This window comes from Microtus oregoni, unplaced genomic scaffold, assembly GCF_018167655.1.
Source record: "Microtus oregoni isolate MIOR12 unplaced genomic scaffold, Mior012 000018F_ref0000195, whole genome shotgun sequence".
Lineage (NCBI taxonomy): Eukaryota > Metazoa > Chordata > Mammalia > Rodentia > Cricetidae > Microtus > Microtus oregoni.
This window is the reverse complement of record NW_024543077.1, coordinates 29,511,198-29,523,169: the sequence shown is the minus strand read 5'-3', so window position 1 is coordinate 29,523,169 and position 11,972 is coordinate 29,511,198. Positions and strand designations below refer to the sequence as shown.

Below are 11,972 nucleotides of genomic sequence, written 5' to 3'. Positions count from 1 at the left end.
CTAGGGGCTCATGTTAAATTATTCTTTAAGATCTTAAGCCACTTACAGTTAGTTAACCAAAAGCAGCTATTGTGTAGAGAAAAATTTGATAGTGTCCACAATCTGTTTAAGCATGATGATACCTCTTTTTATTTTAGTTTGAACCAGGATTGTATTTCATAAAACCTTTTATGAAGTATTATGGGTTACAGCAAGGGTATTCTAACATTGGGCCTGAAACCAGAGCCAAAGAAAAGCACCTTAACTCTGAATCTAGAACTAGGTAAAAAAAAAAAAAACTCCCTGAAAACAGCCAAAACATTAAAAAGCGGCCTGTGGGGGGCTGGAGAGATGGCTCAGTGGTTAAGAGGATTGCCTGCTCTTCCAAAGGTCCTGAGTTCAATTCCCAGCAACCACATGGTCTGGTGCCCTCTTCTGGCCAGCAGGCATAAACACAAACAGAATATTGTATACATAAATAAATATAAAAAAATAAAAAGGTCCAGTGAAAGAAACAAAATTTGGCTGTCAAACCAGAACCATAAAATCATAAAATTCAATGATGTTTTTAAGCCCACAGGATACCATTAACTGAAATACGAGAGGCTTGAAGAGTCAAATCTCTCATACATTTCCTTGTATGTTTTGTTTAAAAATTCCCTTAGAAGTTGGGGTATAATTATGGTTATCAGAAGATTGGAAATGGTCATCAGGAAGGTAGGTGATAGAAGGTGGTTACAAGGAATATTTTTTGAAAAAGATGGCTAGAATTAATATATTATGGAAACATCACTGTTAACCATAGCCAGAAATAATATAAAATATTATGGAACAACTTACTAAACAAGTGAAAGTACTGTAGGAAATGAACATTAAATCTTTGAAGAAAACAACTGAAGAAGACACCACAGAATGGGAAGATGTCCCTTGCCCTTGTTAGGTAGAACTCAAGATAGTAAAAATGGCTTGGCGATGGTGGCGCACGCCTTTAATCCCAGCACTCGGGAGGCAGAGGCAGGCGGATCTCTGTGAGTTTGAGACCAGCCAGGTCTACAGAGCTAGTTCCAGGACAGGCTCCAAAGCCACAGAGAAACCCTGTCTCGAAAAAACCAAATAAATAAGTAATTAAATAAATAAATAAATAGTAAAAATGAAAACCTTTCCAAAAGCAATCTACAGATTCAATACCATTCCCATGTAAACATCAGAAAAATTCTTCACAGACCTCAAAATAAAAATACTCAACTTCATATAGAGAAGCAAAAAAATGCAGGATATCCAAAACAACTGTATACAATAAATAATTTCTGGAGTCATCACATTCCCTGACTTCAGTCTACTACAGAGCTACAGTACTGAAAAGAGCCTGGTATTGGCACAAAAACAGACAGGAGGACCAATGGAACTGATTCTAAGAATCGGATATCAATCCACTCACCTACTACACCTGAATTTTGTCAAAGAACCAAAAAATATATGATGGAAAAAGAAAGCATATTCAACTTGGTGCTGGCATAACTGATTATCAATGTGGGGAAGAATGAAAGTAGATCCACATCTATCACCATGAATAAAACTCAAGTCCAAATGGATCAAAGACCATAACATACAGCCAAACAGCCTAAACCACATAAAAGACATAGGAAGTATACTTGAAAACAGTGGCAAAAGAGACCACTTTCAAATTATAACCCCAGTAGCACAGACATTGAGAGAAATAATAAATGAGACCTATTCATTTATAAATGAATAAATAGTTCAGGGTCTGTCACTCTGACTAGTACAGCCTTCAAAGTTCATAATAAAAACATGAACTCAGTGTTTAACGGTGAATTTAGAATGAATGCATCTATATTAAGTAAAATCAAACACTTCTCTCTCTCATGTGTGTGTGATCATAGGTTTGGAAACATGGGGAGATATGGTATACACCTTCAATTTTCTTTTGGAAAATATGTGTGGAATGCTTTTACTTAAATGTCATAAATCAGCTTGCCTTGGAAAGAGGAATTATTTTATTCAGCTACAAAATTAAGCAAATTTCAGCTATTCATTTTGTACTTTGTATAATTCACTCACGAACTGCTGTTTACCAAAGATTTTTTAACTGTCTTTTATTCAACTACTCTCCCTTCCTCTCCCCTCCCCCTTTCCCATGATCCACATGTTCCCAATTTACTAAGATCTTGTCTTTGTCTAGGTCTATATAGAATAGATTTATGTATATCTCTTTGTTTCCATTTTGTTGTCTATGTTCTTTGTGAATTGTAGACTGGTTGTTCAGTTTTATATTTAAATGCCACTTAGGAGTGAGTACATTTATATTTTTCTTTCTGGGTCTGGGTTAACTCACTCTTATGTTTTCTAGATCCAAAAATTTGCCCATAAATTTAAAGATGTAATTGTCTTTATCCATGTTAATTTGTCCATTCTTCAGTGGAAGGGATGTTTTCAGGTTCTGGCTGTGAACAAATAATGTTGCTGTGAACATAGTTGACCGCTTGTACTTGTAGTATGCCTGAGCACCCATTGGGTACATATCCAAAGTGGTATTGCTGGATTTTAAGATAAAATGTTTCCTAATTTTCTTTCATTCTTTCTTTTTAATTTTTGGTTTTCCAAGACTAGGTTTCTCTGTAGACATGGAGTCTGTCCTGGAACTAGCTCTTGTAGACCAGGCTGGCCTTGAAGTCAGAGGGACCTGTCTCTGCCTCCCAAGTGCAGGGATTAAAGGCATGCCTCACAACCAGGCAGTTGGCTTTCTAACTTTCTGAGAAAACACCATATCAAACTGGCTGATTCAGTTTGCACCCCCATCAGCAATGGAGGAGTGTTCTCTTAACCCCACATCCTCTCCAGCTTAAGTTATCACCAATGTTTTTGATTTTGGCTATTATTACAGATATGAGGGAATTTCAGAGTTGTTCTGATTTTCATTTCTCTAATGGCTAAGGAGTTTGGAAATATCACTAAGTGTCTCTCAGTAATTTTAGATTCCTATGTTGAAAGTTCTTTATGTCTGTACTCCATTTAATATTAAATTATTTGTTCTTTTGATGACTATTTCTTTTATTTCTTTGTATGTTCTATGATCAGTAGAGGAAAGGGTGCCTGAACTGGCCTTGTCCTATAGCCACACTGATGAATATCTTGAATATCATCATAGAACCACTAAGTCAGCCACTTAGTAGGAGGGACTAAGCCACTTGGGCATAGGAGGAAGGAAATTGTAAAGTTGTCTTCCAGGATGCCAACACAATGGTGTGCAGCTGTGTGCCAGAGGGGAGGTGGTTAAGTTGCAGAGAGGTAGTTCAGCTGTGTGTGGTGGGAGAAGGCTGCAGGAGAGACCCAGCAATTGTGAGGATTCTGGCCATATGGTCACCAATTTGTTGTTGTACAAAGAGTTCCTAAATAGTCCAGAATAGAGATAACAAAGGTTTACTTATCTGGAAATAAACTAATGGAAAGAATACTAGTCCAGAGCCTTCTGTGAGCAATGGGAATGGGAACCAAATCCAACAGCCAAGAGGCTTTGTCTGTATTTATCGTACATGAGATGATGCGCAAGGTGGGCAGGTATCTTAAAGGCTATTGACTGCAGGAATTCCCCAGAACAGGCTACTTCTCTTGCACATATTTTTTGCACCACAGTAGATGGTAGTAGCATCTCTACCCATCCAAGAAATCTCCTCAAGCCCACTGTCTTCCCTCTTCCTCACCCTTTTCTAGGATGGCAAATAGTATAGGTAAATCACATATTCTATCCTACAAATGTCCTTCTCCCAACTATATTATTCATCCCTGTCAATATTTCCTACTTTTATTTTTGACCCTCTCTCTCTGTCTTCCCACATTGCTGAGCTTGCATCACCATCTCCATCACTTACACCCTAATGGAGCTCATCTGTTTGGAACAAGGTGTCCCCTGCCTTCTTAAAAAGAATACCATCATTTCTTTGGTCCAAGGTCATATTTATTTAGAAATGCCTAACATTACTAAAAAGGTGAAAAGAAGAGTAGTTATCTGTAACCACATTGCCCAGAAAGGAAGCAACTATTAGTATCTCACCACAATTTTCCAGAATTTTCTAGACCTAAACATATATCCATAGGCCAATAATGAAAAAAAATAAGATTAGGACAGAAGTTAATGCAATGTTTTATGGTCTGCATATTTCCCCTCCCATTGATTACATCATGATAATTTCCTATAATCCAATATTTCTTTAAAAATGTTTTCTTTCTGTTGCATTTCACCACAGAAATTTATTTAAACATTTCTGTTCTACTTGAACATCAAGTTTGCATTTTTTTTGTAACTTGGGTTAATGTATTTTGTGCTATAAGTAAAATTTGTACATATTAATCATTAACTGTACTATATTTTTCTTTTATCCTTGTGTGTGTGTGTGTGTATGTGCGCCTGCGGGTGTATGTGCGTGTGGATGTGTCTCATGTTTCCCAGGCTGATCTTAAGCTTGCTTTGTGTTTGAGGAGTGCCTTTAACTTCTGATCTCCTTGTTTCCTTCTCCTAAGTGCTAGGATTATAGCTAGGCACGGCCATGATATAGCTGTGCCCTTCATTTTTTCTTAAACTAGATTCCTAGTGCTGGCAGTGAAGGATTAACAGATCTGAAGTTTAAGGACCCTGTTTTCCAATTACTATATAAGTGGTTCATATTGATTTATTACCCCTACAACTCTTTATTTAACCATATGCACAAGATCAAGAAAAGCTGATACACTAAGTGTGTAAGGGAAGATGATATCCTGTCAGAGATTGAATTAAAAGTAGCATAGCCAGACTGATGCCAGCCCTGACTCATGCATGCTCAGAAGATGTCTCTGAGCCCTGGTAACTTCCCTTTCACCTCTTTATCAACTTCAGTGGCACATCCAGTCCTGCATTGCTACAAATGCCTTGGGAAGAGCCCTATGTCGGAACTACCACGTGGTTAATATTGAATTCTTGGCTACACCACAGGAAAATATTCCAGCAAAAGCCAAAGAGACATTGAGGGGGAAGTGTGTACACAGAAGATTAGGTACTAAATAGAGAGAGACACTGTGCTTAGGTGTCTTTACAAAAGATACAGAAATATTTGTCACATATCTTAAAGTATGTAATTCACAGCTGAGCATAGTGGCATAAGCCTTTAATCCTGTGGTGGCTACAAGGCTTCTCTTAATTATGCCTACTTTCTTTACATAGCTTTTCCAGTCTGGATACATTCTGTTAAGTCATTGGCTGAAAGCAGCTTTTTTATTCATTAACCATCATAAGCAACACATATACAAAGGGACTTCCCATACCAAAGAGGCACACTAACCTAGTGAGTTCCAAACCAGGAAAGGCATAAGACCTTGTCTCAAAAAAAGAATAAATAAAACAAAAAATGTAATTTATAAGACTTAAAGATTTAGTATAATTTGAAAGTACAAGTATAGGATTTTAAAATATATACATTTTGTTTTATGTATATTAATATTTGCCTGCTTATGAATCTATGTACCATATGTGTGCCATGCCCATGGAGGCCAGAAAAGGGCATTGGGTCTTCTGGACCTGAGTTGTGAGCTGCCCTGTGCATATGGATCCTCTGCAAGAACAGTAAGTGCTCTTAACTGCCGAGTCATCCTTCCAGCTTTTATCCCTCACCCTCCAGTATTTCCTTTGTAAATGAAATTGTAATGTGTATTATTTAGATTTAGAGATGAGTATTGTACGCTAACACAGTTGAATGCAAGGCACAGACATTCTGGTCCTAATAGAGTCGTTTATTGGTTTTTGGATAATTTTTGTTCATTCATCTTTTTCCCCAAGATAGGGTTTCTCTGTGTAACCACTCTGGCTGTACCAAAACTCTCTTTGTAGACTAGTCTGGTTTCAAAGTCAAAGAGATCCACCTGCCTCTGCCTCCTGAGTGCCAGGATTGAAGGCATACACCCCCATTGCCCATCTTGAGTATCATTTTGAATATTCTCTTTGATATATCTTTAGGAAGATCTGCAGAAAACCTGTTGTTGGTCTGGGTTAACTCACTCTAATGTTTTCTAGATCCAAAAATTTGCCCATAAATTTGAAGATGTAATTGTCTTTATCCATGTTAATTTCTTTGTCCATTCTTCAGTGGGATATTTTCAGGTTCTGGCTGTGAACAAATAATGTTACTGTGAACATAGTTGACCACTTGTCCTTGTAGTATGCCTGAGCATCCATTAGGTACATATCCAAAGTGGTATTGCTGGGTTTTAAAATAGAATGTTTTCTAATTTTCTTTCATTCTTTCTTTTTAATTTTTGGTTTTTCGAGACAGGGTTTCTCTGTGGTTTTGGAGCCTGTCCTGGAACTAGCTCTTGTAGACCAGGCTGGTCTCGAACTCACAGAGATCCGCCTGCCTCTGCCGCCCGAGTGCTGGGATTAAAGGCGTGCACCACCACCGCCCGGCAAGCACAGCTTTAAGTACATTTATAATTATTAACTTCTGAAAAATTCATATACAATTTCATGTAGGTGAACTGCATTTTTAGGCATTCTTTTAATTAAAAAGACAAGTGAGAAATGGCTAAACAGATATCACCATTTGAATCATAGCACCATGAGAGCTATGCTGTAGATCTGCCAATCCATTTATTTCTTGCTACTCATAATACAAAATGTGTAAACATTGAAGTGATGATAAGTATATCTGTAAGACTTTCTACTAAACCGAGAGCACATAGTAAATCTTGTATTACTCATACACACTCTTTTAATTTTTTTTATTTTATTGAGAAAAGAAAAAAAAAGTTTCAGCTTTCTCCCAGCCTCCCATTTCTTTCCCCCTCCTCCCACCCTATTTCCCCTCCCCCCACTCATCTCCCCCTCCCTCTCCAGACCAAAGAGCAGTCAGGGTTCTCTGCCCTGTGGAAAGTCCAAGGTCCTCCCCCCTCCGTCCATGTCTAGGAAGGTGAACGTCCAAACTGGCTAGGCTCCCACAAAGCCAGAACATGAGGTAGTGTCAAAACCCCATGCCATTGTCCTCATCAGCCCTCATCGCTCGCCATGTTCAGAGAGTCCGGTTTTATCCCATACTTTTTCAGTCATAGTCCACCTGGCCTTGGTGAGCTCCCAATAGATCAGCCCCACTGTCTCAGTGGGTGAGTGCACCCCTCGTGGTCCTGACTTCCTTGCTCATCTTCTCCCTCCTTCCACTCCTCATTGGGACCTTGGGAGCTCAGTCCAGTGCTCCAGTGTGGGCCTCTGTCTCTATCTTCATCCATCACCAGATGAAGGTTCTATGGTGATATGCAAGATATTCTTCAATATTGCTATAGGATAGGGTCATTTCAGGTTCCCTATCCTCAGCTGCCCAAGGAACTAACTGGCAACATCGCCTTGGGCTCCTGGGAGCGACTCTAGGTTCAAGTCTCTTGCCAACCCTAAGGTGGCTCCTTTAACTAAGAATTGTGCTTCCGTGCTCCCCTATCCAACCTTCCTTTATACGAATCATCCTTTTTCCCCAAGTTCTCCCCATCCTCCCCTTCTCACTTTTCTCTCCCCATCTCCCCTTACCCCCATCCCATCCACCCCCAATATCCCAATTTTCTCCCCGGCAATTTTGTCTACTTCCCATAGCCAAGAGGATAACTATATGTTTTTCCTTGGGTTCGCCTTCTTATTTAGCTTCTTTAGATTCACCAATTGTAGACTCCATGACCCTTATTTATTGCTAGAAACCAATTATGCGTGAGTACATCCCCTGTTCATCTTTTTGAGTCTGGGTTACCTCACTCAGGATAGTGTTCTCTATTTCCATCCATTTGCATGCAAAATTCAAGAAGTCATTGTTTTTTACCGCAGCATAGTACTCTAATGTGTAGATAGTAGATATTCCAAACTTTCTTCATCCATTCTTCCATTGAAGGACATCTAGGTTGTTTCCAGGTTCTGGCTATTACAAATAATACTGCTATGAACATAGTTGAACAAATGCTTTTGACATATGATAGGGCATCTCTTGGGTATGTTCCCAAGAGTGGTATTGCTGGGTCTAGGGGTAGGTTGATGCCTAATTTCCTGAGAAACCAAAATCCTGATTTCCAAAGTGGTTGCACAAGATTGCATTCCCACCAGCAATGGATGAGGGTTCCCCTTCCTCCACAGCCTCTCCAGCAAAGGCTATCATTGGTGTTTTTGGTTTTAGCCATTCTGACAGGTGTAAGATGATATCTCAAAGTTGTTTTGATCACTGTTAATACAAACAAACTCACAGTGCAGAGAAGCCACATGAGTTCTAGAATTGTGCAAATACTTCTGATTGTCCTAGTTCAGTTAGCAAATGTAGTATGATTCATAGTATAGGACAGTTTATGAATGTAATAAAGTTGTTCTGAGGTTATCCAGTTCTCTTCAAATATGAGAAATATGTCAAATAGAAAAATGTTTCTGTAAATGTGAAAAGTTAAACCACATAATAAAGGAAATTACCATGACAGGTGTCTTAAAAATGCAAAACAACCCTTAATTGGAGAAGAAAGCATGAGTTTAAACAGTTATAAAACCTTAATATCTGATTTCTATTTACAATTGGACTAAATTATAAAAGTAATACATAGAGATATGTAGGTTCAAGAGTGTATTGAATGTGGTAACACTTTTATGTGTTCCAATTATGCTTGCAGGATTAAAAGAAATAATTCTGGAAAAAAACTTTCAGTGTATCCTCAATGTGTTAAAGCCTTGGCATCTGACAGTCAGCTTCCGAGGAATAAAAGAACACATGATATTGAGAATGAATCTAATCTGTATCATAAAGCCTTTGTTCATCACAATGCTCTTCAGTTGCGCAAAAGAACACACACTGAAGAGAAACCCCGTGAATGTAATCAGTGTGGTAAAGCCTTTGCACAGCCCTGTAATATTCAATTTCATAAAATAACACATACTGGAGAGAAACACTTTGTATGTAATCAGTGTGGTAAGGCCTTTGCACGTCACGATCACCTTCAATTGCATAAAAGAACACATACTGGAGAGAAACCCTATGCCTGTAGTCAGTGCGGTAAGGCCTTTGCTCAACAGGGTACTCTTCGACAGCATAAAAGAACACATACTGGCCGGGCGGTGGTGGTGCACGCCTTTAATCCCAGCACTCGGGAGGCAGAGGCAGGTGGATCTCTGTGAGTTCGAGGCCAGCCTGGTCTACAGAGCTAGTTCCAGGACAGGCTCCAAAGCCACAGAGAAATCCTGTCTCGAAAAAACCAAAAAAAAAAAAAAAAACACATACTGGAGAGAAACCCTATGCATGTAATCAGTGTGGTAATGCCTTTGCTGAAAACAGTATTCTACGACAGCACAAAAGAAAACATACTGGAAAGAAACCCTATGAATATTATAAGTGTGGTAAGGCTTTTGCTTACCACAGTGCTTTTCAATTGCATAAAAGATCACATACTTGAGAAAAACCCTATGAATGTAATCAGTGTGGTAAGGCCTTTGCTCATCATGGTACTCTTCAATTGCATAAAAGAACACATCCTGGAGAGAAACCCTATGAATGTAATCAGTGTGGTAAGGCCTTTGCTCATCATGGTACTCTTCAATTGCATAAAAGAACACATACTGGAGAGAAACCCTATGAATGTCATCAGTGTGGAAAGGCCTTTGTTCAACATATATATCTTCAAAGGCATAAAAGAACACATACTGGAGAGAAACCCTATGAATGTAATCAGTGTGGAAAGGCCTTTGTTCAACATAGATATCTTCAAAGGCATAAAAGAACACATACTGGAGAGAAACCCTATGAATGTAATCAGTGTGGAAGGGCCTTTGCTCAACACAGTGCTCTTCAATTGCATAAAAGAACACACACGGGTGTGAAACAGTATGCATGAAATGAATTTGGAAAGGTCTTATCATGTCTTATTCATCTTCAAAAGCAGAAAAGAACACAGATTGGAGAGAAACTTGTGAATGGAATTTGTTTTTCCAAATCCTTTGGCACAATAATCTGCAAATACATAAAACAAACCATCCTGGAGAGAAACTGTAAACTTAAGGAGTGTACTCTTCAAAAACACGAGAATAATCATACTGTAGTGAAAAAATAAACTTAGTGTGGTATATGTTTTGCAGTTTTTACAGCAGTAAATCTTTTTGCGTGTAATCAATCTGATAGTTTTAGGTACCTGAAGCCATCACACTTACAGTCTATTAACCAACAGTATTCATTCTGTAATAAAACGATAGTGTCAAAAATCCGTTCAAGCATTATGGTACCAGCTTTTATTTTATTTGCACCAGGAAACTAATGGACAAAACCTACTTTGTGATTTTATGAAGTTTTATGGTAAGGACATAGAGCCAGGAGAAGAATCACAACCTGGTATTGAAATGAGATACAAAGGAAAACACTTTGCCCCTAAATCCAGAACTAATGGAAGATACAACATCACCCTGAAAACACAGTCAAAAATCAAAAATAGACACTGAAAGAAACCTGCTTTGGCTTTCAAACCAGTTCCAAAGAAATACAATCTTCCCTTTTCTCTATGAGCTCAAAACCAATCCCAGAGCACAAAATCCAGCCCATCTCTGAGCTTGTTCAAACCCAGGCATTTAAATCTCACCAATTCCTGCATTCTAAATCTCCTTAGAAGCGCTCTAGCTCCAAGAAGCCCTATATGAGTCATATGCTCCTTCAGTTGGTAGCGGCCCATTTCCAGCCTTGCAGAAGAAGTCACACTCTGTATTCTTCGCTCCCAAATAAATCTCTTGACTGAGATTTATATGAACACCTTCTTTCACTGGAATGGATCAGGAAATCCCTAGTGGAGTTGACATCACTGTTTGGAAACTCACTTTGCCCAGAAGAGCACAGAAACAATGGACACCTCTATGGGAGACTCCCTTAGGAGAGTGGAGCAGATCAGCAACAGACATTTCTGCTGGGAAGCTTTCATAGAAGAATGGAGCAGAGCCCAGCTGTAATGACTGTCTCTCAGAGAGGAACAGAATTGCTACATCTAGTGGGACAAACTTCTTTTCACAGCTGTTGGTATTGCCTAATTTTTGGTAGTCAGTATATCCTTCCTTTCATAGCTTTAAGACTTGCAGGATGAATTTGAACAATAATGTAACCCTTAGATTTTATACTTCTCTTCAACAGCATGGAATATGTAATTCAGGTGCAAATATTTATGGATGTGTACAGCCTCCTTTTCGGTTGTGATATGATGTCTATTTCACAATATAAAAGCATCTTATTGAGGCCATGGTTCTAGAGGGTAACCGATCACCATGAAAGAGCCATGACAAAATGTGTCAGACATGGCACTAAAGCTGGAACTTAAGAATTCACAGCTGTAATCTTCCACATAAAGCAGAGTATTGGAACTGGAACTGTGTATGGACGTAAATTCTCATAACCTAAATCTTCCCAAATGATTCCATCAACTTACAAGGATTAGTTTCTCTTACTTCTAGTTTTAATTTGATTTCTCTTTACATGAACCAATACTTCATGAAGAAAAAATCTGTAAGTGAGCTGTAAGATGCCTGGTCTCCTATTTTACATTAATAAATGCTTACGGAAGAAAAATTTTCATGAGTGAAAAATTGTTTAAAAAATGCTTTTATTGTAATGATGTGATGTGTGTGTGTTGGGAAATGTAAATGTTCATTCTGCATCCTGGAAAAGTTAAACACGTTAGATCTTCTTGTAGCAGAAATTACAAATATCTGTTAAAAAATCTGACCTCAGTCCATGGAATGAAGATTTCTTAGTCACCTAGCCATAACTCTAGTGCTATAAATATTTTAATGTCCATTTATATCTCATTGAATTTTGGAAATAGGAACAAACTCATAAAGGAGAAAGCCCTATTCATGAAAACAATTTTCAGTGACTTTAGCCATCAAAGTTGTCTTCAGCTTGAAGAAAAATTATTTTTCATCATAGCCTTGGAGGAAGTAAATTATGTAACATGTTCACTCAAGATTGATGCTG

General features: G+C 38.4%; 1 pseudogene; it reads left to right on the top strand.

Annotated features, from left to right (window-relative positions):
* Positions 1–9,246: 9,246 nt before the first annotated feature.
* On the top strand, positions 9,247–9,858 carry LOC121458811 (annotated as a pseudogene).
* The last annotated feature ends 2,114 nt before the right edge of the window (positions 9,859–11,972 follow it).